The sequence below is a fragment of the Schistocerca gregaria genome, chromosome 2, assembly GCF_023897955.1.
Source record: "Schistocerca gregaria isolate iqSchGreg1 chromosome 2, iqSchGreg1.2, whole genome shotgun sequence".
NCBI classification, from domain to species: domain Eukaryota; kingdom Metazoa; phylum Arthropoda; class Insecta; order Orthoptera; family Acrididae; genus Schistocerca; species Schistocerca gregaria.
In genome coordinates this window covers 836,859,043-836,887,006 of record NC_064921.1, presented here as the reverse complement: position 1 = coordinate 836,887,006, position 27,964 = coordinate 836,859,043, and the positions used below count along the sequence as shown (strand labels likewise).

The following is a 27,964-nucleotide window of genomic DNA, read 5'->3' as shown; positions in this document are numbered from 1 at the left end:
GTACGTGCGGGAGATTTAGGTGCCGATCAGCTACATAGCATCGTGTTGCAGCCACTGTGGTCGGACGATGTTGAGGAACTTCCTGAAGAGGGAATGGGTGACAGGGGAGGGGGTAGCATTGGGGATGCCACTCCTAGCGTGTAAGACTTATAATTTGTAACGGGTTTGGTGGGTCCGGCATCTCTTGCGGTTAGCTTTGACTGCCATGGCGTCTACCCTAGGTGAAGAGGCTAGGCAGCACACCTTTCTCCTTGCCACAAGCAATAACGCGTTAAGGGCACCACACAAACTGACAATGCTACACCGCATGCTTGATGCTGCGGACGTCGACGTGGCCCTCTTACAGGAAGTATGTGTCGCTACTTTCCCTGACTTCTACGGATATACCGCCCACATCTCCCACGCCTCTTCTACTGATTGTGGTGTGGCTGTTCTGCTACGGGACGGTTTGGCGGCTACGGACGTATTGTACTTACCGAGTGCAAGAGCCATGGCGGTAACTGTCAACGGTGTACGACTCATCAATGTATATGCCCCTTCAGGATCAGAAAGACGGAGAGATCGGGCCCGCTTTTTTTCGGAAGATATTACGCGTCTATTTATGGGCCGCATAGACGATATGGTGATCGGAGAAGATTTTAACTGTACAGTATCTCCGTCTGATCAGCAGCCACATCACGTCCCGTGTGCGTGATCTCCACCTGATCGACACGTGGCGCCACATCCATGGCCCGGCTCCTGGTTACACCCATTATACAAGTCATTCATCAAGTCGGTTAGACAGGACTTACGTCTCAAGTACCGTTTCGACGGCGACGAGAGGAGCAGAGCTATGGCCCACTGCATTCACCGACCACACAGCCTATATTTGCACCATTGTCCTCCAACCTGCACTTGTGTGGCGCAGTAGGTCCCCCTGAAAACTGAACGTCGCCCACCTGGACGAGCCGGCATGTAAATGTGCTATCAAAGAGTCGTGGAACGCGTCCTTACAGCGTCGTGGTCGTTACCGATCGACCCTGAGTTGGTGGATTGAATGTGCGAAGCCTGCTCTTTGGCGCACCTTCATGGCTTACGGCTGGGAAGCGGCGGCATGGAGAAGGAGCACGGAGAACTTTTATTACACCGTCCTACGGGAATGTCTTGCTATGGAGCCCTCGCCTGCCAGGCAGATCATAGTCAATCGCGCGAAAGAGCAGCTCGTCTCCTTAGCACGCCATCATTTACAAGGCGCTGCTCCAGACATGATACAACCAGAAAGGCCACCTATGCACCACGTGCTCCTAGAACGCAGGAGACGCCGTAGGGCACTGGTAACCGACATGATAACGGACGACGGACGACACGTGGCAGAACAAGCAGATGTAGCAGAAGCCTTCTATGGGCATTACGCTCAACTTTATTCAGCAGTGCTCCCTGACATGGCGACGGTAGACACCATTTCGGCACATGTCCATGGCACAGTTCCACCAGACATGGTACCGACTTTACTGGGAGAAGTGACAGAATAGGAAGTGCTCGACGCCATTGGTAAAGGTGCTCCTCATAAATCACCAGGAATCGATGTATTACCATTAGAGTTCTATCGAGCGTTAAAACAACTGTTGGTACCGTGTTGGGTTGAAATTTGTCAGGAATTGATGTCCCCGGGTATACCGTTGCCTGCACCGTTCTTGGAAGGACTGATTGTCCGCATCCATAAGCCGAAGGGACGGAATCATGTCCGCGATTATCGCCCCTTAACGTTATTGAACAGCGACTTCAAGATCTTTTCGAGGCTGCTATCAGAACATCTTCGCGGCACACTATTGCACGTCCTGTCCAGCGATCAGATGTCCTTGGGGGGACCCAACAACATCATAACTGCGTTATGTCGTTACAGAGATCTCATCTCCCTTGCACGGGTGAGACGTTTGCCGGCAGCCCTGGTGTCTATCGACTTTAGCCAGGCTTTTGACCGTGTGGGCCACACTTTCCTCACGGCCGTTCTACGGCACATGGAATATCCCGACCCCTTTATCTCAGTGTCGACACGCCTTTTGCATGGGGCTACTTCTCGAGTTCTTGTTAATGGAAGACTGACGGTACCCATGCCGATCCGCCGATCAGTACGACAGGGATGTGCATTATCAACATTGTTATTTGCATTGGCCTTAGAACCTTTGTTGTGTGGTCTCCGAGACAGGCTCACTGGGATACAGTTCGGCGGCTCCATCTATCGCTGCACCGCATATGCAGATGATTTGATGATCGTCATACGAGGAGCTGACGATATGGCCGCGGCGTTGGACTGGATTGCAACCTACGGTACAGCTTCTGGTAGCCAAATCAACGTTGACAAGTGTGTCGCCTTGAGCATCGGGATTGGGCTACCGCAGGAACACCTTGCCTCCCTTTCGCTTCAATAATACTGTCCGCTGCTTGGGCTTGGATTTCATGAACGACATGCGACGCGCGACGACGCTCAATTATCGACGCCTTCTGCACCAAATTAGGGCCGTAATTGCAAATCAGCGCTTGCGATCCCTCAACATCGTTCAGCGATGTAATGTATAGCGATGCCAATGTATACCTTGCGTCCCGCATACCGCATGTCACCCAAACGCTACCCATTCCGAAACCCTTGGCTCGTAGCATTATGGCAGCGCTGGGATACTTCATCACCACTGGTATGTTACTGAAGATCAGATACGTATCTCTTACCCTCCCCAAGCAAAAAGGTGCTCTTTGTCTAGTTAACGTCCATGATAGGGCCATTACCCTCTATGTTAGCTCAAATTTATGTCTGCTGCGCCGTTGTCCTGCGAGCCTCACGAGTCTGCTTCTGACGGCGCTACGACCTGCTTCACTAAGAGCGCCGGTGCCACTACAGGACACCCCAACGCCTCTCTTTTATATAGGACGTTTCTATTTAGAACAAAGTTATTGCAGTGTAGCGCTCACGACACCACAAATGGCCACGACTCGACGCCTATATCACGACATGCTGCAACGCCGCCCTATAAATGTGGTCGAACCTAAATATCCTGAAGTACGGTGGCGCGTGGTGTGGAAGACTGTACACGATGCCATGCTTGATTCCGATATTGTTTCCCAATGGTACGTAGTCGTTAATGGGAAGCTGGTGACGCAAGAACGTCTCTATAATATCCACATGGCGGAATCTCCCAATTGTGTGGGTTGTAATACAGAAGATTCTGACGAGCACCGCCTCAGTTAGGCCGGATCATATATCTGCACGCACGTTATTGTTTCCGGATGAGACATTTTACCCCAAGACTCGAAACAACTCTGTCACCTGGATACGTGGACATGCGGTCCATTACCTCTGTCGTGACGGACACAAGAATTACCTTGACTTCTGGCTCTATTTGCAAGAAAGACATCATGCTATTTCCGGGCATACCAGATATCGACAATGCTTTGCAAACTACCTATGGAGTGCCTTTCACAGCCCGCCGTGCAGCTGGAATGTTCCAGGCAGTGGCAGATGAGGTCAGAACGAACTGCAAACGAGCACATATTGAACAATCTTTATCAGTGGGCGCAGTCGCTGGGAAGCCTAACTACGACGTGGTAGCTTTCTTTTCATGTTATTTATGTTTAATATCTTCGACGGTGTCTTCATTCTGTTTTAGTTTTCCAGGCTTTGACAGTTCGCACATTGATATCTATATAAATAAAAAAAGATAAAAAAAGTGGGCAGGAGACCTGCGTTCGTATCCATATAAATACACAAGAACAAACTAAGAACAAAATGAACAACGAATAAAATATAATAAAGTATTATACCGTTTCCTTTCTCCTTTTATTATTTTTTTATAAAACGTTCAGAGGCATATTTAATTTTTGTTTCGTTGGCGGAACCTAAAGTGGTGGCGAACGGCCGTCCTAGTTAGCTGTAGGATGACAGTGGCTGTGGCACTAGCTTTGTTTTTGTTTTTAGGCTAGATAGGTAGTACGGGTGATAGGGGCCAACGCCTCAAGTGGAAGAGGTAATTTTGTTTCTTTATTTATATATAACTAGAAAACCAGAATGGTAAAAAAAAAGTGGCGCAGCGGGGAAAAAAAATGGTCAGCGTGACGAACTGCTGTCCTAAAGGGCCCAGTTTCGGTTCCCGGCTTCGTCGAAGATTTCCTCCCTTCAGGGACTGGGTGTTGTGTTGTCTTCATCATCATTTCATCCCCATCCGGCGCGCAGGTCGCCCAATGTGGCATCGAATGCAAAAAAAAAAAAGGCTCTGATGACCATAGATGTAAAGTCCCATAGTGCTCAGAGCCATTTGAACCATTTTTTTGAAATATGAAAACATATATACTGTTTAGTTTGTTAAGTCCCTAAAATTATTTTAGTACAAGATATTCATGTACCTCACACTAGATAACAGTATTGTAATTAATTAATCTTGGAAAGTTCATTGTGGTTTGGTTGGAAAAACAGGTAACCAAGGTTCATCTGGCCAAAATTGATTCAAAGGTTTCTCACCCGCCTTGTGTAAGCCAGTTGTTATTAGTAGACCAAATAATGTCTGCAGTTCTGTAGAGTCAGGCGCAATCCAGCGTTCAAGATATGGGTATAAGATTTTACTGTCATCTGCAAGATTATTGATATGCATTACTATTACACTCAGCATGTGATTGATAGTAAAAAGTCTGACACAATCTGCCCTTGTGTGTAACTGTGGTCCAAGATGAAGTGAAATACTTCACGTACTACAGTCCTTGAGACCTGCTTGCGCACGGTAGATGGTCATATGTCATATGTTACCTGTCAACTTCCAGATAAAACTCTGGAGCACTACTCTGCTGAATATCATTATCATCTTCTTGACATTCATTCACATCAACTTCATCTCCGACCTGTATATCTTCCTCAATCATATCTACCTCAGCAACATTCTCATCCTCATTTCATAAGACTGATTTATTATCACTATAAGTCTTATGCAAATCTGCTAAAGCCTGCTCGATAGCATAGCTCCTTTCATAACATTTCTCATCATTTCTCATCATCCATAACGAATAAAACACCACGTCCTACTTCAGCAAAATGCAATTCCTAATTGTGAATTTGCCATAACAATGCACATGTTTGTATTTTCTACGAATTGTTTACAAAAATGGACATACAAATGTCGATTTAGAATATACATTGCCGCCAAGCTTTTATTTTCGTAACAAAGTTGCAGTATAACACTGAAAATACCTGGGGTACCTTCTGAACCCACAGCAAGAATTACAAATTATTGTACTAAAGGCTGTTATACAACGATTAATATTATAAAAAGGATATAAAAAGCATATCTGGTGGATTAGAAGTCTATATCCACATTAAAACTTTTTTTTTCTCTGCCGTTAAACGAGCCCTGGGTTCTAAGAATATCCCATACACCATGCGAGGATTAATGCGAATTGGCAGTGGTCACGTCCTATTGAAACAAAAGTGACATGTGTTATGTAAAATTAAAATACATAAGTTTCTTATGAGCGAAGTTTTCATAAAAGTCGTTAACTAAACTGATGAGAAAACTCGCTGAATTTACTTCAATACTTTTCGCATTAATAGCTTAAAGTCACATTTGGCACCGACCCACGTAACTACCGTCTTCTGAGAGAAAAAAAAAAGTTCAAATGTGTGTGAATTTCTAAGGAACTAAACTGCTTAGGTCATCGGTCACTAGACATACACACTAATTAAACTAACTTATGCTAAGAACAACACAAACCCATGCCTGAGGAAGGACTCTAACCTCTGTCGGGAGGGGCTTCTCAGAGAAACACGTGGTCAGTAACGACACGTGGATCCCAAGTCCACAAGCGCTGTTCATAGTAATTTCGGAACTTGAATTAGGGATAATTTAACCATGAAATACAAGTACCTCACTAATGATTAAGAACTAGTGTTTCAAATATGCATTACCTAGCACACCACAATTACATGAACCATCTAACCAAACAGCAAGTCAAGGACCAGTGCATTCAACACCAGACTCGTCTTGTGTTCCCCTCACCAGGCCAGACTGTTTGAAAGAGAGTCCCAGCATGCATTGTGATGGGGACATCCGGAAGTACTGATCACGCTTCCCGTAAACCTCACGGAGAAAAACTCTAAACATAACCAGTATTTGTAGGCGATAATTGTTCCAGATTCATCTTTGCACTAATACTGCAATAATTAATTCGTCAAGTATTTGAGATGTACAAAAAGTAAAACTGAATATTGAAAATGGTGATTTAACAAGTGACTTTTAAGCTAATCAGATCTTTGGAGGAGCAACGCATCTAGGATCTAGAAGAGGATGGACTTCCCGGGAACTGTTTTGGCAACCAGCGTCCTGATAGCCGATTTTAGCCTTTCCAGGCTACATCATTTGTGCAATGGGAGACTAGTGAATTGACTGACCAGTGATAACAGAAATTAGATAAATTTTGTGATTAAATCTATTAGATTGCTCGAAGGGGTGGCTCGTATCTTTTGTTCCAACAGAAACTTACGTTTTGTAACGCAGTTATCAGAAAGTGCTGGTTGCGTCCCTTTCTGATGTGCAATAGTTCCATTACTATAATGAGCTAAACCATTTTTCCCGCTTCGTTTCTAATAAGCCTAACGAGCGATCGATGTCTATCGAAATTTGATGTACACAATTTCCAAACGGTTTCATTTGCAATTTGAAGCTGAATTATGCGAGCGGTATAATGTTCCTGTAGTAGCACAGGTAGAGCTTTAATCGCCATTAATAGAGCTTAATTCAGTAATATGACCGCTCTGGATGCGAATCTTGGTTTATTAGTATTGTGTGAGAAATGAGAAGATTAAATAATGCCATACAGTCTCAGTACGGTTATACAAGTGGCTATGAACTTGTTTTACAGTGTCGCTCGACTCATAATAAGCTGATTGCAGCGTCCGTAGTAGAAGATACGGTCCCTGGTAGTACCTAGCGCCACTAGCAGATTCTGCAAATACTTTAAAAAATCTATTGTCACTTGTAGCCAATGGTATATGTTTCCGAATCACACAATGCTTAAATACAGCCAGATCTCTTCATAAATCCCGTTTTGTTCACCATGTACAGGATGCACCAGAAGGAATGGTAAATATCCAGGGATACGACTGAAACGATCGTTCGAAGGAATAACGTTTAGTAAACGTGTGATATAAAATTAATTCATCCTCGATATTTCCAGAATGAGATTTTCACTCTGCAGCGGAGTGTGCGCTGATATGAAACTTCCTGGCAGATTAAAACTGTGTGCCCGACCGAGACTCGAACTCGTGACCTTTGCCTTTCGCGGGCAAGTGCTCTACCAACTGAGCTACCGAAGCACGACTCACGTCCGGTACTCACAGCTTTACTTCTGCCAGTATCCGTCTCCTACCTTCCAAACTTTACAGAAGCTCTTCTGCGAAACTTGCAGAACTAGCACTCCTGAAAGAAAGGATATTGCGGAGACATGGCTTAGCCACAGCCTGGGGGATGTTTCCAGAATGAGATTTTCACTCTGCAGCGGAGTGTGCGCTGATATGAAACTTCCTGGCAGATTAAAACTGTGTGCCCGACCGAGACTCGAACTCGGGACCTTTGCCTTTCGCGGGCAAGTGCTCTACCAACTGAGCTACCAAAGCACGACTCACGTCCAGTACTCACAGCTTTACTTCTGCCAGTATCCGTCTCCTACCTTCCAAACTTTACAGAAGCTCTTCTGCGAAACTTGCAGAACTAGCACTCCTGAAAGAAAGGATATTGCGGAGACATGGCTTAGCCACAGCCTGGGGGATGTTTCCAGAATGAGATTTTCACTCTGCAGCGGAGTGTGCGCTGATATGAAACTTCCAGGCAGATTAAAACTGTGTTCCCGACCGAGACTCGAACTCGGGACCTTTGCCTTTCGCGGGCAAGTGCTCTACCAACTGAGCTACCGAAGCACGACTCACGTCTGGTACTCACAGCTTTACTTCTGCCAGTATCCGTCTCCTACCTTCCAAACTTAACAGAAGCTCTTCTGCGAAACTTGCAGAACTAGCACTCCTGAAAGAAAGGATATTGCGGAGACATGGCTTAGCCACAGCCTGGGGGATGTTTCCAGAATGAGATTTTCACTCTGCAGCGGAGTGTGCGCTGATATGAAACTTCCTGGCAGATTAAAACTGTGTGCCCGACCGAGACTCGAACTCGGGACCTTTGCCTTTCGCGGGCAAGTGCTCTACCAACTGAGCTACCGAAGCACGACTCACGTCCGGTACTCACAGCTTTACTTCTGCCAGTATCCGTCTCCTACCTTCCAAACTTTACAGAAGCTCTTCTGCGAAACTTGCAGAACTAGCACTCCTGAAAGAAAGGATATTGCGGAGACATGGCTTAGCCACAGCCTGGGGGATGTTTCCAGAATGAGATTTTCACTCTGCAGTGGAGTGTGCGCTGATATGAAACTTCCTGGCAGATTAAAACTGTGTGCCCGACCGAGACTCGAACTCGGGACCTTTGCCTTTCGCGGGCAAGTGCTCTACCAACTGAGCTACCGAAGCACGACTCACGTCCGGTACTCACAGCTTTACTTCTGCCAGTATCCGTCTCCTACCTTCCAAACTTTACAGAAGCTCTTCTGCGAAACTTGCAGAACTAGCACTCCTGAAAGAAAGGATATTGCGGAGACATGGCTTAGCCACAGCCTGGGGGATGTTTCCAGAATGAGATTTTCACTCTGCAGCGGAGTGTGCGCTGATATGAAACTTCCTGGCAGATTAAAACTGTGTGCCCGACCGAGACTCGAACTCGGGACCTTTGCCTTTCGTGGGCAAGTGCTCTACCAACTGAGCTACCGAAGCATGACTCACGTCCGGTACTCACAGCTTTACTTCTGCCAGTATACGTCTCCTACCTTCCAAACTTTACAGAAGCTCTTCTGCGAAACTTGCAGAACTAGCACTCCTGAAAGAAAGGATATTGCGGAGACATGGCTTAGCCACAGCCTGGGGGATGTTTCCAGAATGAGATTTTCACTCTGCAGCGGAGTGTGCGCTGATATGAAACTTCCTGGCAGATTAAAACTGTGTGCCCGACCGAGACTCGAACTCGTGACCTTTGCCTTTCGCGGGCAAGTGCTCTACCAACTGAGCTACCGAAGCACGACTCACGTCCGGTACTCACAGCTTTACTTCTGCCAGTATCCGTCTCCTACCTTCCAAACTTTACAGAAGCTCTTCTGCGAAACTTGCAGAACTAGCACTACTGAAAGAAAGGATATTGCGGAGACATGGCTTAGCCACAGCCTGGGGGATGTTTCCAGAATGAGATTTTCACTCTGCAGCGGAGTGTGCGCTGATATGAAACTTCCTGGCAGATTAAAACTGTGTGCCCGACCGAGACTCGAACTCGGGACCTTTGCCTTTCGCGGGCAAGTGCTCTACCAACTGAGCTACCGAAGCACGACTCACGTCCGGTACTCACAGCTTTACTTCTGCCAGTATCCGTCTCCTACCTTCCAAACTTTACAGAAGCTCTTCTGCGAAACTTGCAGAACTAGCACTCCTGAAAGAAAGGACATTGCGAAAGGCAAAGGTCCCGAGTTCGAGTCTCGGTCGGGCACACAGTTTTAATCTGCCAGGAAGTTTCATATCAGCGCACACTCCGCTGCAGAGTGAAAGTCTCATTCTGGAAACATCCCCCAGGCTGTGGCTAAGCCATGTCTGCACAGTATCCTTTCTTTCAGGAGTGCTAGTCCTGCATGTCTCGCAGAAAAGCTTCTGTAAAGTTTGGAAGGTAGGAGACGGATACTGGCAGAAGTAAAGCTGTGAGTACCGGGCGTGAGTCGTGCTTCGGTAGCTCAGTTGGTAGAGCACTTGCCTGCGAAAGGCAAAGGTCCCGAGTTCGAGACTCGGTCGGGCACACAGTTTTAATCTGCCAGGAAGTTTCATATCAGCGCACACTCCGCTGCAGAGTGAAAATCTCATTCTGGAAACATCCCCCAGGCTGTGGCTAAGCCATGTCTCCGCAATATCCTTTCTTTCAGGAGTGCTAGTTCTGCAAGTTTCGCAGAAGAGCTTCTGTTAAGTTTGGAAGGTAGGAGACGGATACTGGCAGAAGTAAAGCTGTGAGTACCGGACGTGAGTCGTGCTTCGGTAGCTCAGTTGGTAGAGCACTTGCCCGCGAAAGGCAAAGGTCCCGTGTTCGAGTCTCGGTCGGGCACACAGTTTTAATCTGCCAGGAAGTTTCATATCAGCGCACACTCCGCTGCAGAGTGAAAATCTCATTCTGGAAACATCCCCCAGGCTGTGGCTAAGCCATGTCTCCGCAATACCCTTTCTTTCAGGAGTGCTAGTTCTGCAAGTTTCGCAGAAGAGCTTCTGTAAAGTTTGGAAGGTAGGAGACGGATACTGGCAGAAGTAAAGCTGTGAGTACCGGACGTGAGTCGTGCTTCGGTAGCTCAGTTGGTAGAGCACTTGCCCGCGAAAGGCAAAGGTCCCGAGTTCGAGTCTCGGTCGGGCACACAGTTTTAATCTGCCAGGAAGTTTCATATCAGCGCACACTTCGCTGCAGAGTAAAAATCTCATTCTGGAAACATCCCCCAGGCTGTGGCTAAGCCATGTCTCCGCAATATCCTTTCTTTCAGGAGTGCTAGTTCTGCAAGTTTTGCAGAAGAGCTTCTGTAAAGTTTGGAAGGTAGGAGACGGATACTGGCAGAAGTAAAGCTGTGAGTACCGGACGTGAGTCATGCTTCGGTAGCTCAGTTGGTAGAGCACTTGTCCGCGAAAGGCAAAGGTCCCGAGTTCGAGTCTCGGTCGGGCACACAGTTTTAATCTGCCAGGAAGTTTCATATCAGCGCACGCTCCGCTGCAGAGTGAAAATCTCACTCTGGAAACATCCCCCAGGCTGTGGCTAAGCCATGTCTCCGCAATATCCTTTCTTTTGGGAGTGCTAGTTCTGCATGTTTCGCAGAAGAGCTTCTGTAAAGTTTGGAAGGTAGGAGACGGATACTGGCAGAAGTAAAGCTGTGAGTACCGGACGTGAGTCGTGCTTCGGTAGCTCAGTTGGTAGAGCACTTGCCCGCGAAAGACAAAGGTCCCGAGTTCGAGTCTCGGTCGGGCACACAGTTTTAATCTGCCAGGAAGTTTCATATCAGCGCACACTCCGCTGCAGAGTGAAAATCTCATTCTGGAAACATCCCCCAGGCTGTGGCTAAGCCATCTCTCCGCAATATCCTTTCTTTCAGGAGTGCTAGTTCTGCAAGTTTCGCAGAAGAGCTTCTGTAAAGTTTGGAAGGTGGGAGACGGATACTGGCAGAAGTAAAGCTGTGAGTACCGGACGTGAGTCGTGCTTCGGTAGCTCAGTTGGTAGAGCACTTGCCCGCGAAATGCAAAGGTCCCGAGTTCGAGTCTCGGTCAGGCACACAGTTTTAATCTGCCAGGAAGTTTCATATCAGCGCACACTCCGCTGCAGAGTGAAAATCTCATTCTGGAAACATCCCCCAGGCTGTGGCTAAGCCATGTCTCCGCAATATCCTTTCTTTCAGGAGTGCTAGTTCTGCAAGTTTCGCAGAAGAGCTTCTGTAAAGTTTGGAAGGTAGGAGACGGATACTGGCAGAAGTAAAGCTGTGAGTACCGGACGTGAGTCGTGCTTCGGTAGCTCAGTTGGTAGAGCACTTGCCCGCGAAAGGCAAAGGTCCCGAGTTCGAGTCTCGGTCGGGCACACAGTTTTAATCTGCCAGGAAGTTTCATATCAGCGCACACTCCGCTGCAGAGTGAAAATCTCATTCTGGAAACATCCCCCAGGCTGTGGCTAAGCCATGTCTCCGCAATATCCTTTCTTTCAGGAGTGCTAGTTCTGCAAGTTTCGCAGAAGAGCTTCTGTAAAGTTTGGAAGGTAGGAGACGGATACTGGCAGAAGTAAAGCTGTGAGTACCGGACGTGAGTCGTGCTTCGGTAGCTCAGTTGGTAGAGCACTTGCCCGCGAAAGGCAAAGGTCCCGAGTTCGAGTCTCGGTCGGGCACACAGTTTTAATCTGCCAGGAAGTTTCATATCAGCGCACACTCCGCTGCAGAGTGAAAATCTCATTCTGGAAACATCCCCCAGGCTGTGGCTAAGCCATCTCTCCGCAATATCCTTTCTTTCAGGAGTGCTAGTTCTGCAAGTTTCGCAGAAGAGCTTCTGTAAAGTTTGGAAGGTAGGAGACGGATACTGGCAGAAGTAAAGCTGTGAGTACCGGACGTGAGTCGTGCTTCGGTAGCTCAGTTGGTAGAGCACTTGCCCGCGAAAGGCAAAGGTCCCGAGTTCGAGTCTCGGTCAGGCACACAGTTTTAATCTGCCAGGAAGTTTCATATCAGCGCACACTCCGCTGCAGAGTGAAAATCTCATTCTGGAAACATCCCCCAGGCTGTGGCTAAGCCATGTCTCCGCAATATCCTTTCTTTCAGGAGTGCTAGTTCTGCAAGTTTTGCAGAAGAGCTTCTGTAAAGTTTGGAAGGTAGGAGACGGATACTGGCAGAAGTAAAGCTGTGAGTACCGGACGTGAGTCGTGCTTCGGTAGCTCAGTTGGTAGAGCACTTGTCCGCGAAAGGCAAAGGTCCCGAGTTCGAGTCTCGGTCGGGCACACAGTTTTAATCTGCCAGGAAGTTTCATATCAGCGCACACTCCGCTGCAGAGTGAAAATCTCATTCTGGAAACATCCCCCAGGCTGTGGCTAAGCCATGTCTCCGCAATATCCTTTCTTTCAGGAGTGCTAGTTCTGCAAGTTTCGCAGAAGAGCTTCTGTAAAGTTTGGAAGGTAGGAGACGGATACTGGCAGAAGTAAAGCTGTGAGTACCGGACGTGAGTCGTGCTTCGGTAGCTCAGTTGGTAGAGCACTTGCCCGCGAAAGGCAAAGGTCCCGAGTTCGAGTCTCGGTCGGGCACACAGTTTTACTCTGCCAGGAAGTTTCATATCAGCGCACACTCCGCTGCAGAGTAAAAATCTCATTCTGGAAACATCCCCCAGGCTGTGGCTAAGCCATGTCTCCGCAATATCCTTTCTTTCAGGAGTGCTAGTTCTGCAAGTTTCGCAGAAGAGCTTCTGTAAAGTTTGGAAGGTAGGAGACGGATACTGGCAGAAGTAAAGCTGTGAGTACCGGACGTGAGTCGTGCTTCGGTAGCTCAGTTGGTAGAGCACTTGCCCGCGAAAGGCAAAGGTCCCGAGTTCGAGTCTCGGTCGGGCACACAGTTTTAATCTGCCAGGAAGTTTCATATCAGCGCACACTCCGCTGCAGAGTGAAAATCTCATTCTGGAAACATCCCCCAGGCTGTGTCTAAGCCATGTCTCCGCAATATCCTTTCTTTCAGGAGTGCTAGTTCTGCAAGTTTCGCAGAAGAGCTTCTGTAAAGTTTGGAAGGTAGAAGACGGATACTGGCAGAAGTAAAGCTGTGAGTACCGGACGTGAGTCGTGCTTCGGTAGCTCAGTTGGTAGAGCACTTGCCCGCGAAAGGCAAAGGTCCCGAGTTCGAGTCTCGGTCGGGCACACAGTTTTAATCTGCCAGGAAGTTTCATATCAGCGCACACTCCGCTGCAGAGTGAAAATCTCATTCTGGAAACATCCCCCAGGCTGTGGCTAAGCCATCTCTCCGCAATATCCTTTCTTTCAGGAGTGCTAGTTCTGCAAGTTTCGCAGAAGAGCTTCTGTAAAGTTTGGAAGGTAGGAGACGGATACTGGCAGAAGTAAAGCTGTGAGTACCGGACGTGAGTCGTGCTTCGGTAGCTCAGTTGGTAGAGCACTTGCCCGCGAAAGGCAAAGGTCCCGAGTTCGAGTCTCGGTCGGGCACACAGTTTTAATCTGCCAGGAAGTTTCATATCAGCGCACACTCCGCTGCAGAGTGAAAATCTCATTCTGGAAACATCCCCCAGGCTGTGGCTAAGCCATGTCTCCGCAATATCCTTTCTTTCAGGAGTGCTAGTTCTGCAAGTTTCGCAGAAGAGCTTCTGTTAAGTTTGGAAGGTAGGAGACGGATACTGGCAGAAGTAAAGCTGTGAGTACCGGACGTGAGTCGTGCTTCGGTAGCTCAGTTGGTAGAGCACTTGCCCGCGAAAGGCAAAGGTCCCGAGTTCGAGTCTCGGTCGGGCACACAGTTTTAATCTGCCAGGAAGTTTCATATCAGCGCACACTCCGCTGCAGAGTGAAAATCTCATTCTGGAAACATCCCCCAGGCTGTGGCTAAGCCATGTCTCCGCAATATCCTTTCTTTCAGGAGTGCTAGTTCTGCAAGTTTCGCAGAAGAGCTTCTGTAAAGTTTGGAAGGTAGGAGACGGATACTGGCAGAAGTAAAGCTGTGAGTACCGGACGTGAGTCGTGCTTCGGTAGCTCAGTTGGTAGAGCACTTGCCCGCGAAAGGCAAAGGTCCCGAGTTCGAGTCTCGGTCGGGCACACAGTTTTAATCTGCCAGGAAGTGTCATATCAGCGCACACTCCGCTGCAGAGTGAAAATCTCATTCTGGAAACATCCCCCAGGCTGTGGCCAAGCCATGTCTGCGCAATATCCTTCCTTTCAGGAGTGCTAGTTCTGCAAGTTTCGCAGAAGAGCTTCTGTAAAGTTTGGAAGGTAGGAGACGGATACTGGCAGAAGTAAAGCTGTGAGTACCGGACGTGAGTCGTGCTTCGGTAGCTCAGTTGGTAGAGCACTTGCCCGCGAAAGGCAAAGGTCCCGAGTTCGAGTCTCGGTCGGGCACACAGTTTTAATCTGCCAGGAAGTTTCATATCAGCGCACACTCCGCTGCAGAGTGAAAATCTCATTCTGGAAACATCCCCCAGGCTGTGGTTAAGCCATGTCTCCACAATATCCTTTCTTTCAGGAGTGCTAGTTCTGCAAGTTTCGCAGAAGAGCTTCTGTAAAGTTTGGAAGGTAGGAGACGGATACTGGCAGAAGTAAAGCTGTGAGTACCGGACGTGAGTCGTGCTTCGGTAGCTCAGTTGGTAGAGCACTTGCCCGCGAAAGGCAAAGGTCCCGAGTTCGAGTCTCGGTCGGGCACACAGTTTTAATCTGCCAGGAAGTTTCATATCAGCGCACACTCCGCTGCAGAGTGAAAATCTCATTCTGGAAACATCCCCCAGGCTGTGGCTAAGCCATGTCTCCGCAATATCCTTTCTTTCAGGAGTGCTAGTTCTGCAAGTTTCGCAGAAGAGCTTCTGTAAAGTTTGGCAGGTAGGAGACGGATACTGGCAGAAGTAAAGCTGTGAGTACCGGACGTGAGTCGTGCTTCAGTAGCTCAGTTGGTAGAGCACTTGCCCGCGAAAGGCAAAGGTCCCGAGTTCGAGTCTCGGTCGGGCACACAGTTTTAATCTGCCAGGAAGTTTCATATCAGCGCACACTCCGCTGCAGAGTGAAAATCTCATTCTGGAAACATCCCCCAGGCTGTGGCTAAGCCATGTCTCCGCAATATCCTTTCTTTCAGGAGTGCTAGTTCTGCAAGTTTCGCAGAAGAGCTTCTGTAAAGTTTGGAAGGTAGGAGACGGATACTGGCAGAAGTAAAGCTGTGAGTACCGGACGTGAGTCGTGCTTCGGTAGCTCAGTTGGTAGAGCACTTGCCCGCGAAAGGCAAAGGTCCCGAGTTCGAGTCTCGGTCGGGCACACAGTTTTAATCTGCCAGGAAGTTTCATATCAGCGCACACTCCGCTGCAGAGTGAAAATCTCATTCTGGAAACATCCCCCAGGCTGTGGCTAAGCCATGTCTCCGCAATATCCTTTCTTTCAGGAGTGCTAGTTCTGCAAGTTTCGCAGAAGAGCTTCTGTAAAGTTTGGAAGGTAGGAGACGGATACTGGCAGAAGTAAAGCTGTGAGTACCGGACGTGAGTCGTGCTTCGGTAGCTCAGTTGGTAGAGCACTTGCCCGCGAAAGGCAAAGGTCCCGAGTTCGAGTCTCGGTCGGGCACACAGTTTTAATCTGCCAGGAAGTTTCATATCAGCGCACACTCCGCTGCAGAGTGAAAATCTCATTCTGGAAACATCCCCCAGGCTGTGGCTAAGCCATGTCTCCGCAATATCCTTTCTTTCAGGAGTGCTAGTTCTGCAAGTTTCGCAGAAGAGCTTCTGTTAAGTTTGGAAGGTAGGAGACGGATACTGGCAGAAGTAAAGCTGTGAGTACCGGACGTGAGTCGTGCTTCGGTAGCTCAGTTGGTAGAGCACTTGCCCGCGAAAGGCAAAGGTCCCGAGTTCGAGTCTCGGTCGGGCACACAGTTTTAATCTGCCAGGAAGTTTCATATCAGCGCACACTCCGCTGCAGAGTGAAAATCTCATTCTGGAAACATCCCCCAGGCTGTGGCTAAGCCATGTCTCCGCAATATCCTTTCTTTCAGGAGTGCTAGTTCTGCAAGTTTCGCAGAAGAGCTTCTGTAAAGTTTGGAAGGTAGAAGACGGATACTGGCAGAAGTAAAGCTGTGAGTACCGGACGTGAGTCGTGCTTCGGTAGCTCAGTTGGTAGAGCACTTGCCCGCGAAAGGCAAAGGTCCCGAGTTCGAGTCTCGGTCGGGCACACAGTTTTAATCTGCCAGGAAGTTTCATATCAGCGCACACTCCGCTGCAGAGTGAAAATCTCATTCTGGAAACATCCCCCAGGCTGTGGCCAAGCCATGTCTCCGCAATATCCTTCCTTTCAGGAGTGCTAGTTCTGCAAGTTTCGCAGAAGAGCTTCTGTAAAGTTTGGAAGGTAGGAGACGGATACTGGCAGAAGTAAAGCTGTGAGTACCGGACGTGAGTCGTGCTTCGGTAGCTCAGTTGGTAGAGCACTTGCCCGCGAAAGGCAAAGGTCCCGAGTTCGAGTCTCGGTCGGGCACACAGTTTTAATCTGCCAGGAAGTTTCATATCAGCGCACACTCCGCTGCAGAGTGAAAATCTCATTCTGGAAACATCCCCCAGGCTGTGGTTAAGCCATGTCTCCACAATATCCTTTCTTTTAGGAGTGCTAGTTCTGCAAGTTTCGCAGAAGAGCTTCTGTAAAGTTTGGAAGGTAGGAGACGGATACTGGCAGAAGTAAAGCTGTGAGTACCGGACGTGAGTTGTGCTTCGGTAGCTCAGTTGGTAGAGCACTTGCCCGCGAAAGGCAAAGGTCCCGAGTTCGAGTCTCGGTCGGGCACACAGTTTTAATCTGCCAGGAAGTTTCATATCAGCGCACACTCCGCTGCAGAGTGAAAATCTCATTCTGGAAACATCCCCCAGGCTGTGGCTAAGCCATGTCTCCGCAATATCCTTTCTTTCAGGAGTGCTAGTTCTGCAAGTTTCGCAGAAGAGCTTCTGTAAAGTTTGGCAGGTAGGAGACGGATACTGGCAGAAGTAAAGCTGTGAGTACCGGACGTGAGTCATGCTTCAGTAGCTCAGTTGGTAGAGCACTTGCCCGCGAAAGGCAAAGGTCCCGAGTTCGAGTCTCGGTCGGGCACACAGTTTTAATCTGCCAGGAAGTTTCATATCAGCGCACACTCCGCTGCAGAGTGAAAATCTCATTCTGGAAACATCCCCCAGGCTGTGGCTAAGCCATGTCTCCGCAATATCCTTTCTTTCAGGAGTGCTAGTTCTGCAAGTTTCGCAGAAGAGCTTCTGTAAAGTTTGGAAGGTAGGAGACGGATACTGGCAGAAGTAAAGCTGTGAGTACCGGACGTGAGTCGTGCTTCGGTAGCTCAGTTGGTAGAGCACTTGCCCGCGAAAGGCAAAGGTCCCGAGTTCGAGTCTCGGTCGGGCACACAGTTTTAATCTGCCAGGAAGTTTCATATCAGCGCACACTCCGCTGCAGAGTGAAAATCTCATTCTGGAAACATCCCCCAGGCTGTGGCTAAGCCATGTCTGCGCAATATCCTTTCTTTCAGGAGTGCTAGTTCTGCAAGTTTCGCAGAAGAGCTTCTGTAAAGTTTGGAAGGTAGGAGACGGATACTGGCAGAAGTAAAGCTGTGAGTACCGGACGTGAGTCGTGCTTCGTTAACTGAGTTGGTAGAGCATTTGCCCGCGAAAGGCAAAGGTCCCGAGTTCGAGTCTCGGTCGGGCACACAGTTTTAATCTGCCAGGAAGTTTCATATCCGCGCACACTCCGCTGCAGAGTGAAAATCTCATTCTGTAAACATCCCCCAGGCTGTGGCTAAGCCATGTCTCCGCAATATCCTTTCTTTCAGGAGTGCTAGTTCTGCAAGTTTCGCAGAAGAGCTTCTGTAAAGTTTGGAAGGTAGGAGACGGATACTGGCAGAAGTAAAGCTGTGAGTACCGGACGTGAGTCGTGCTTCGGTAGCTCAGTTGGTAGAGCACTTGCCCGCGAAAGGCAAAGGTCCCGAGTTCGAGTATCGGTCGGGCACACAGTTCTAATCTGCCAGGAAGTTTCATATCAGCGCACACTCCGCTGCAGAGTGAAAATCTCATTCTGGAAACATCCCCCAGGCTGTGGCTAAGCCATGTCTCCGCAATATCCTTTCTTTCAGGAGTGCTAGTTCTGCAAGTTTCGCAGAAGAGCTTCTGTTAAGTTTGGAAGGTAGGAGACGGATACTGGCAGAAGTAAAGCTGTGAGTACCGGACGTGAGTCGTGCTTCGGTAGCTCAGTTGGTAGAGCACTTGCCCGCGAAAGGCAAAGGTCCCGAGTTCGAGTCTCGGTCGGGCACACAGTTTTAATCTGCCAGGAAGTTTCATATCAGCGCACACTCCGCTGCAGAGTGAAAATCTCATTCTGGAAACATCCCCCAGGCTGTGGCTAAGCCATCTCTCCGCAATATCCTTTCTTTCAGGAGTGCTAGTTCTGCAAGTTTCGCAGAAGAGCTTCTGTAAAGTTTGGAAGGTAGGAGACGGATACTGGCAGAAGTAAAGCTGTGAGTACCGGACGTGAGTCGTGCTTCGGTAGCTCAGTTGGTAGAGCACTTGCCCGCGAAAGGCAAAGGTCCCGAGTTCGAGTCTCGGTCGGGCACACAGTTTTAATCTGCCAGGAAGTTTCATATCAGCGCACACTCCGCTGCAGAGTGAAAATCTCATTCTGGAAACATCCCCCAGGCTGTGGCCAAGCCATGTCTCCGCAATATCCTTCCTTTCAGGAGTGCTAGTTCTGCAAGTTTCGCAGAAGAGCTTCTGTAAAGTTTGGCAGGTAGGAGACGGATACTGGCAGAAGTAAAGCTGTGAGTACCGGACGTGAGTCGTGCTTCAGTAGCTCAGTTGGTAGAGCACTTGCCCGCGAAAGGCAAAGGTCCCGAGTTCGAGTCTCGGTCGGGCACACAGTTTTAATCTGCCAGGAAGTTTCATATCAGCGCACACTCCGCTGCAGAGTGAAAATCTCATTCTGGAAACATCCCCCAGGCTGTGGCTAAGCCATGTCTCCGCAATATCCTTTCTTTCAGGAGTGCTAGTTCTGCAAGTTTCGCAGAAGAGCTTCTGTAAAGTTTGGAAGGTAGGAGACGGATACTGGCAGAAGTAAAGCTGTGAGTACCGGACGTGAGTCGTGCTTCGGTAGCTCAGTTGGTAGAGCACTTGCCCGCGAAAGGCAAAGGTCCCGAGTTCGAGTCTCGGTCGGGCACACAGTTTTAATCTGCCAGGAAGTTTCATATCAGCGCACACTCCGCTGCAGAGTGAAAATCTCATTCTGGAAACATCCCCCAGGCTGTGGCTAAGCCATGTCTCCGCAATATCCTTTCTTTCAGGAGTGCTAGTTCTGCAAGTTTCGCAGAAGAGCTTCTGTAAAGTTTGGAAGGTAGGAGACGGATACTGGCAGAAGTAAAGCTGTGAGTACCGGACGTGAGTCGTGCTTCGGTAGCTCAGTTGGTAGAGCACTTGCCCGCGAAAGGCAAAGGTCCCGAGTTCGAGTCTCGGTCGGGCACACAGTTTTAATCTGCCAGGAAGTTTCATATCAGCGCACACTCCGCTGCAGAGTGAAAATCTCATTCTGGAAACATCCCCCAGGCTGTGGCTAAGCCATGTCTCCGCAATATCCTTTCTTTCAGGAGTGCTAGTTCTGCAAGTTTCGCAGAAGAGCTTCTGTTAAGTTTGGAAGGTAGGAGACGGATACTGGCAGAAGTAAAGCTGTGAGTACCGGACGTGAGTCGTGCTTCGGTAGCTCAGTTGGTAGAGCACTTGCCCGCGAAAGGCAAAGGTCCCGAGTTCGAGTCTCGGTCGGGCACACAGTTTTAATCTGCCAGGAAGTTTCATATCAGCGCACACTCCGCTGCAGAGTGAAAATCTCATTCTGGAAACATCCCCCAGGCTGTGGCTAAGCCATGTCTCCGCAATATCCTTTCTTTCAGGAGTGCTAGTTCTGCAAGTTTCGCAGAAGAGCTTCTGTAAAGTTTGGAAGGTAGGAGACGGATACTGGCAGAAGTAAAGCTGTGAGTACCGGACGTGAGTCGTGTTTCGGTAGCTCAGTTGGTAGAGCACTTGCCCGCGAAAGGCAAAGGTCCCGAGTTCGAGTCTCGGTCGGGCACACAGTTTTAATCTGCCAGGAAGTTTCATATCAGCGCACACTCCGCTGCAGAGTGAAAATCTCATTCTGGAAACATCCCCCAGGCTGTGGCCAAGCCATGTCTCCGCAATATCCTTCCTTTCAGGAGTGCTAGTTCTGCAAGTTTCGCAGAAGAGCTTCTGTAAAGTTTGGAAGGTAGGAGACGGATACTGGCAGAAGTAAAGCTGTGAGTACCGGACGTGAGTCGTGCTTCGGTAGCTCAGTTGGTAGAGCACTTGCCCGCGAAAGGCAAAGGTCCCGAGTTCGAGTCTCGGTCGGGCACACAGTTTTAATCTGCCAGGAAGTTTCATATCAGCGCACACTCCGCTGCAGAGTGAAAATCTCATTCTGGAAACATCCCCCAGGCTGTGGTTAAGCCATGTCTCCACAATATCCTTTCTTTCAGGAGTGCTAGTTCTGCAAGTTTCGCAGAAGAGCTTCTGTAAAGTTTGGAAGGTAGGAGACGGATACTGGCAGAAGTAAAGCTGTGAGTACCGGACGTGAGTCGTGCTTCGGTAGCTCAGTTGGTAGAGCACTTGCCCGCGAAAGGCAAAGGTCCCGAGTTCGAGTCTCGGTCGGGCACACAGTTTTAATCTGCCAGGAAGTTTCATATCAGCGCACACTCCGCTGCAGAGTGAAAATCTCATTCTGGAAACATCCCCCAGGCTGTGGCTAAGCCATGTCTCCGCAATATCCTTTCTTTCAGGAGTGCTAGTTCTGCAAGTTTCGCAGAAGAGCTTCTGTAAAGTTTGGCAGGTAGGAGACGGATACTGGCAGAAGTAAAGCTGTGAGTACCGGACGTGAGTCATGCTTCAGTAGCTCAGTTGGTAGAGCACTTGCCCGCGAAAGGCAAAGGTCCCGAGTTCGAGTCTCGGTCGGGCACACAGTTTTAATCTGCCAGGAAGTTTCATATCAGCGCACACTCCGCTGCAGAGTGAAAATCTCATTCTGGAAACATCCCCCAGGCTGTGGCTAAGCCATGTCTCCGCAATATCCTTTCTTTCAGGAGTGCTAGTTCTGCAAGTTTCGCAGAAGAGCTTCTGTAAAGTTTGGAAGGTAGGAGACGGATACTGGCAGAAGTAAAGCTGTGAGTACCGGACGTGAGTCGTGCTTCGGTAGCTCAGTTGGTAGAGCACTTGCCCGCGAAAGGCAAAGGTCCCGAGTTCGAGTCTCGGTCGGGCACACAGTTTTAATCTGCCAGGAAGTTTCATATCAGCGCACACTCCGCTGCAGAGTGAAAATCTCATTCTGGAAACATCCCCCAGGCTGTGGCTAAGCCATCTCTCCGCAATATCCTTTCTTTCAGGAGTGCTAGTTCTGCAAGTTTCGCAGAAGAGCTTCTGTAAAGTTTGGAAGGTAGGAGACGGATACTGGCAGAAGTAAAGCTGTGAGTACCGGACGTGAGTCGTGCTTCGTTAACTGAGTTGGTAGAGCACTTGCCCGCGAAAGGCAAAGGTCCCGAGTTCGAGTCTCGGTCGGGCACACAGTTTTAATCTGCCAGGAAGTTTCATATCCGCGCACACTCCGCTGCAGAGTGAAAATCTCATTCTGTAAACATCCCCCAGGCTGTGGCGAAGCCATGTCTCCGCAATATCCTTTCTTTCAGGAGTGCTAGTTCTGCAAGTTTCGCAGAAGAGCTTCTGTAAAGTTTGGAAGGTAGGAGACGGATACTGGCAGAAGTAAAGCTGTGAGTACCGGACGTGAGTCGTGCTTCGGTAGCTCAGTTGGTAGAGCACTTGCCCGCGAAAGGCAAAGGTCCCGAGTTCGAGTATCGGTCGGGCACACAGTTCTAATCTGCCAGGAAGTTTCATATCAGCGCACACTCCGCTGCAGAGTGAAAATCTCATTCTGGAAACATCCCCCAGGCTGTGGCTAAGCCATGTCTCCGCAATATCCTTTCTTTCAGGAGTGCTAGTTCTGCAAGTTTCGCAGAAGAGCTTCTGTAAAGTTTGGAAGGTAGAAGACGGATACTGGCAGAAGTAAAGCTGTGAGTACCGGACGTGAGTCGTGCTTCGGTAGCTCAGTTGGTAGAGCACTTGCCCGCGAAAGGCAAAGGTCCCGAGTTCGAGTCTCGGTCGGGCACACAGTTTTAATCTGCCAGGAAGTTTCATATCAGCGCACACTCCACTGCAGAGTGAAAATCTCATTCTGGAAACATCCCCCAGGCTGTGGCTAAGCCATCTCTCCGCAATATCCTTTCTTTCAGGAGTGCTAGTTCTGCAAGTTTCGCAGAAGAGCTTCTGTAAAGTTTGGAAGGTAGGAGACGGATACTGGCAGAAGTAAAGCTGTGAGTACCGGACGTGAGTCGTGCTTCGGTAGCTCAGTTGGTAGAGCACTTGCCCGCGAAAGGCAAAGGTCCCGAGTTCGAGTCTCGGTCGGGCACACAGTTTTAATCTGCCAGGAAGTTTCATATCAGCGCACACTCCGCTGCAGAGTGAAAATCTCATTCTGGAAACATCCCCCAGGCTGTGGCTAAGCCATGTCTCCGCAATATCCTTTCTTTCAGGAGTGCTAGTTCTGCAAGTTTCGCAGAAGAGCTTCTGTTAAGTTTGGAAGGTAGGAGACGGATACTGGCAGAAGTAAAGCTGTGAGTACCGGACGTGAGTCGTGCTTCGGTAGCTCAGTTGTTAGAGCACTTGCCCGCGAAAGGCAAAGGTCCCGAGTTCGAGTCTCGGTCGGGCACACAGTTTTAATCTGCCAGGAAGTTTCATATCAGCGCACACTCCGCTGCAGAGTGAAAATCTCATTCTGGAAACATCCCCCAGGCTGTGGCTAAGCCATGTCTCCGCAATATCCTTTCTTTCAGGAGTGCTAGTTCTGCAAGTTTCGCAGAAGAGCTTCTGTAAAGTTTGGAAGGTAGGAGACGGATACTGGCAGAAGTAAAGCTGTGAGTACCGGACGTGAGTCGTGCTTCGGTAGCTCAGTTGGTAGAGCACTTGCCCGCGAAAGGCAAAGGTCCCGAGTTCGAGTCTCGGTCGGGCACACAGTTTTAATCTGCCAGGAAGTTTCATATCAGCGCACACTCCGCTGCAGAGTGAAAATCTCATTCTGGAAACATCCCCCAGGCTGTGGCCAAGCCATGTCTCCGCAATATCCTTCCTTTCAGGAGTGCTAGTTCTGCAAGTTTCGCAGAAGAGCTTCTGTAAAGTTTGGAAGGTAGGAGACGGATACTGGCAGAAGTAAAGCTGTGAGTACCGGACGTGAGTCGTGCTTCGGTAGCTCAGTTGGTAGAGCACTTGCCCGCGAAAGGCAAAGGTCCCGAGTTCGAGTCTCGGTCGGGCACACAGTTTTAATCTGCCAGGAAGTTTCATATCAGCGCACACTCCGCTGCAGAGTGAAAATCTCATTCTGGAAACATCCCCCAGGCTGTGGTTAAGCCATGTCTCCACAATATCCTTTCTTTCAGGAGTGCTAGTTCTGCAAGTTTCGCAGAAGAGCTTCTGTAAAGTTTGGAAGGTAGGAGACGGATACTGGCAGAAGTAAAGCTGTGAGTACCGGACGTGAGTCGTGCTTCGGTAGCTCAGTTGGTAGAGCACTTGCCCGCGAAAGGCAAAGGTCCCGAGTTCGAGTCTCGGTCGGGCACACAGTTTTAATCTGCCAGGAAGTTTCATATCAACGCACACTCCGCTGCAGAGTGAAAATCTCATTCTGGAAACATCCCCCAGGCTGTGGCTAAGCCATGTCTCCGCAATATCCTTTCTTTCAGGAGTGCTAGTTCTGCAAGTTTCGCAGAAGAGCTTCTGTAAAGTTTGGCAGGTAGGAGACGGATACTGGCAGAAGTAAAGCTGTGAGTACCGGACGTGAGTCGTGCTTCAGTAGCTCAGTTGGTAGAGCACTTGCCCGCGAAAGGCAAAGGTCCCGAGTTCGAGTCTCGGTCGGGCACACAGTTTTAATCTGCCAGGAAATTTCATATCAGCGCACACTCCGCTGCAGAGTGAAAATCTCATTCTGGAAACATCCCCCAGGCTGTGGCTAAGCCATGTCTCCGCAATATCCTTTCTTTCAGGAGTGCTAGTTCTGCAAGTTTCGCAGAAGAGCTTCTGTAAAGTTTGGAAGGTAGGAGACGGATACTGGCAGAAGTAAAGCTGTGAGTACCGGACGTGAGTCGTGCTTCGGTAGCTCAGTTGGTAGAGCACTTGCCCGCGAAAGGCAAAGGTCCCGAGTTCGAGTCTCGGTCGGGCACACAGTTTTAATCTGCCAGGAAGTTTCATATCAGCGCACACTCCGCTGCAGAGTGAAAATCTCATTCTGGAAACATCCCCCAGGCTGTGGCTAAGCCATGTCTCCGCAATATCCTTTCTTTCAGGAGTGCTAGTTCTGCAAGTTTCGCAGAAGAGCTTCTGTAAAGTTTGGAAGGTAGGAGACGGATACTGGCAGAAGTAAAGCTGTGAGTACCGGACGTGAGTCGTGCTTCGTTAACTGAGTTGGTAGAGCACTTGCCCGCGAAAGGCAAAGTTCCCGAGTTCGAGTCTCGGTCGGGCACACAGTTTTAATCTGCCAGGAAGTTTCATATCCGCGCACACTCCGCTGCAGAGTGAAAATCTCATTCTGTAAACATCCCCCAGGCTGTGGCTAAGCCATGTCTCCGCAATATCCTTTCTTTCAGGAGTGCTAGTTCTGCAAGTTTCGCAGAAGAGCTTCTGTAAAGTTTGGAAGGTAGGAGACGGATACTGGCAGAAGTAAAGCTGTGAGTACCGGACGTGAGTCGTGCTTCGGTAGCTCAGTTGGTAGAGCACTTGCCCGCGAAAGGCAAAGGTCCCGAGTTCGAGTCTCGGTCGGGCACACAGTTCTAATCTGCCAGGAAGTTTCATATCAGCGCACACTCCGCTGCAGAGTGAAAATCTCATTCTGGAAACATCCCCCAGGCTGTGGCTAAGCCATGTCTCCGCAATATCCTTTCTTTCAGGAGTGCTAGTTCTGCAAGTTTCGCAGAAGAGCTTCTGTAAAGTTTGGAAGGTAGAAGACGGATACTGGCAGAAGTAAAGCTGTGAGTACCGGACGTGAGTCGTGCTTCGGTAGCTCAGTTGGTAGAGCACTTGCCCGCGAAAGGCAAAGGTCCCGAGTTCGAGTCTCGGTCGGGCACACAGTTTTAATCTGCCAGGAAGTTTCATATCAGCGCACACTCCGCTGCAGAGTGAAAATCTCATTCTGGAAACATCCCCCAGGCTGTGGCTAAGCCATCTCTCCGCAATATCCTTTCTTTCAGGAGTGCTAGTTCTGCAAGTTTCGCAGAAGAGCTTCTGTAAAGTTTGGAAGGTAGGAGACGGATACTGGCAGAAGTAAAGCTGTGAGTACCGGACGTGAGTCGTGCTTCGGTAGCTCAGTTGGTAGAGCACTTGCCCGCGAAAGGCAAAGGTCCCGAGTTCGAGTCTCGGTCGGGCACACAGTTTTAATCTGCCAGGAAGTTTCATATCAGCGCACACTCCGCTGCAGAGTGAAAATCTCATTCTGGAAACATCCCCCAGGCTGTGGCTAAGCCATGTCTCCGCAATATCCTTTCTTTCAGGAGTGCTAGTTCTGCAAGTTTCGCAGAAGAGCTTCTGTTAAGTTTGGAAGGTAGGAGACGGATACTGGCAGAAGTAAAGCTGTGAGTACCGGACGTGAGTCGTGCTTCGGTAGCTCAGTTGTTAGAGCACTTGCCCGCGAAAGGCAAAGGTCCCGAGTTCGAGTCTCGGTCGGGCACACAGTTTTAATCTGCCATTAAGTTTCATATCAGCGCACACTCCGCTGCAGAGTGAAAATCTCATTCTGGAAACATCCCCCAGGCTGTGGCTAAGCCATGTCTCCGCAATATCCTTTCTTTCAGGAGTGCTAGTTCTGCAAGTTTCGCAGAAGAGCTTCTGTAAAGTTTGGAAGGTAGGAGACGGATACTGGCAGAAGTAAAGCTGTGAGTACCGGACGTGAGTCGTGCTTCGGTAGCTCAGTTGGTAGAGCACTTGCCCGCGAAAGGCAAAGGTCCCGAGTTCGAGTCTCGGTCGGGCACACAGTTTTAATCTGCCAGGAAGTTTCATATCAGCGCACACTCCGCTGCAGAGTGAAAATCTCATTCTGGAAACATCCCCCAGGCTGTGGCCAAGCCATGTCTCTGCAATATCCTTCCTTTCAGGAGTGCTAGTTCTGCAAGTTTCGCAGAAGAGCTTCTGTAAAGTTTGGAAGGTAGGAGACGGATACTGGCAGAAGTAAAGCTGTGAGTACCGGACGTGAGTCGTGCTTCGGTAGCTCAGTTGGTAGAGCACTTGCCCGCGAAAGGCAAAGGTCCCGAGTTCGAGTCTCGGTCGGGCACACAGTTTTAATCTGCCAGGAAGTTTCATATCAGCGCACACTCCGCTGCAGAGTGAAAATCTCATTCTGGAAACATCCCCCAGGCTGTGGCCAAGCCATGTCTCCGCAATATCCTTCCTTTCAGGAGTGCTAGTTCTGCAAGTTTCGCAGAAGAGCTTCTGTAAAGTTTGGAAGGTAGGAGACGGATACTGGCAGAAGTAAAGCTGTGAGTACCGGACGTGAGTCGTGCTTCGGTAGCTCAGTTGGTAGAGCACTTGCCCGCGAAAGGCAAAGGTCCCGAGTTCGAGTCTCGGTCGGGCACACAGTTTTAATCTGCCAGGAAGTTTCATATCAGCGCACACTCCGCTGCAGAGTGAAAATCTCATTCTGGAAACATCCCCCAGGCTGTGGTTAAGCCATGTCTCCACAATATCCTTTCTTTCAGGAGTGCTAGTTCTGCAAGTTTCGCAGAAGAGCTTCTGTAAAGTTTGGAAGGTAGGAGACGGATACTGGCAGAAGTAAAGCTGTGAGTACCGGACGTGAGTCGTGCTTCGGTAGCTCAGTTGGTAGAGCACTTGCCCGCGAAAGGCAAAGGTCCCGAGTTCGAGTCTCGGTCGGGCACACAGTTTTAATCTGCCAGGAAGTTTCATATCAGCGCACACTCCGCTGCAGAGTGAAAATCTCATTCTGGAAACATCCCCCAGGCTGTGGCTAAGCCATGTCTCCGCAATATCCTTTCTTTCAGGAGTGCTAGTTCTGCAAGTTTCGCAGAAGAGCTTCTGTAAAGTTTGGCAGGTAGGAGACGGATACTGGCAGAAGTAAATCTGTGAGTACCGGACGTGAGTCGTGCTTCAGTAGCTCAGTTGGTAGAGCACTTGCCCGCGAAAGGCAAAGGTCCCGAGTTCGAGTCTCGGTCGGGCACACAGTTTTAATCTGCCAGGAAGTTTCATATCAGCGCACACTCCGCTGCAGAGTGAAAATCTCATTCTGGAAACATCCCCCAGGCTGTGGCTAAGCCATGTCTCCGCAATATCCTTTCTTTCAGGAGTGCTAGTTCTGCAAGTTTCGCAGAAGAGCTTCTGTAAAGTTTGGAAGGTAGGAGACGGATACTGGCAGAAGTAAAGCTGTGAGTACCGGACGTGAGTCGTGCTTCGGTAGCTCAGTTGGTAGAGCACTTGCCCGCGAAAGGCAAAGGTCCCGAGTTCGAGTCTCGGTCGGGCACACAGTTTTAATCTGCCAGGAAGTTTCATATCAGCGCACACTCCGCTGCAGAGTGAAAATCTCATTCTGGAAACATC

At 49.3% G+C, this 27,964-nt stretch overlaps 1 non-coding gene across 1 annotated transcript; it reads right to left on the bottom strand.

Annotated features, from left to right (window-relative positions):
• Window positions 1-7,852: 7,852 nt before the first annotated feature.
• Window positions 7,853-7,927, bottom strand: Trnas-cga (transfer RNA serine (anticodon CGA)). The gene has a single exon. It is a non-coding gene; the product is annotated as a tRNA-Ser (tRNA).
• Between the last annotated feature and the right edge of the window lie 20,037 nt (window positions 7,928-27,964).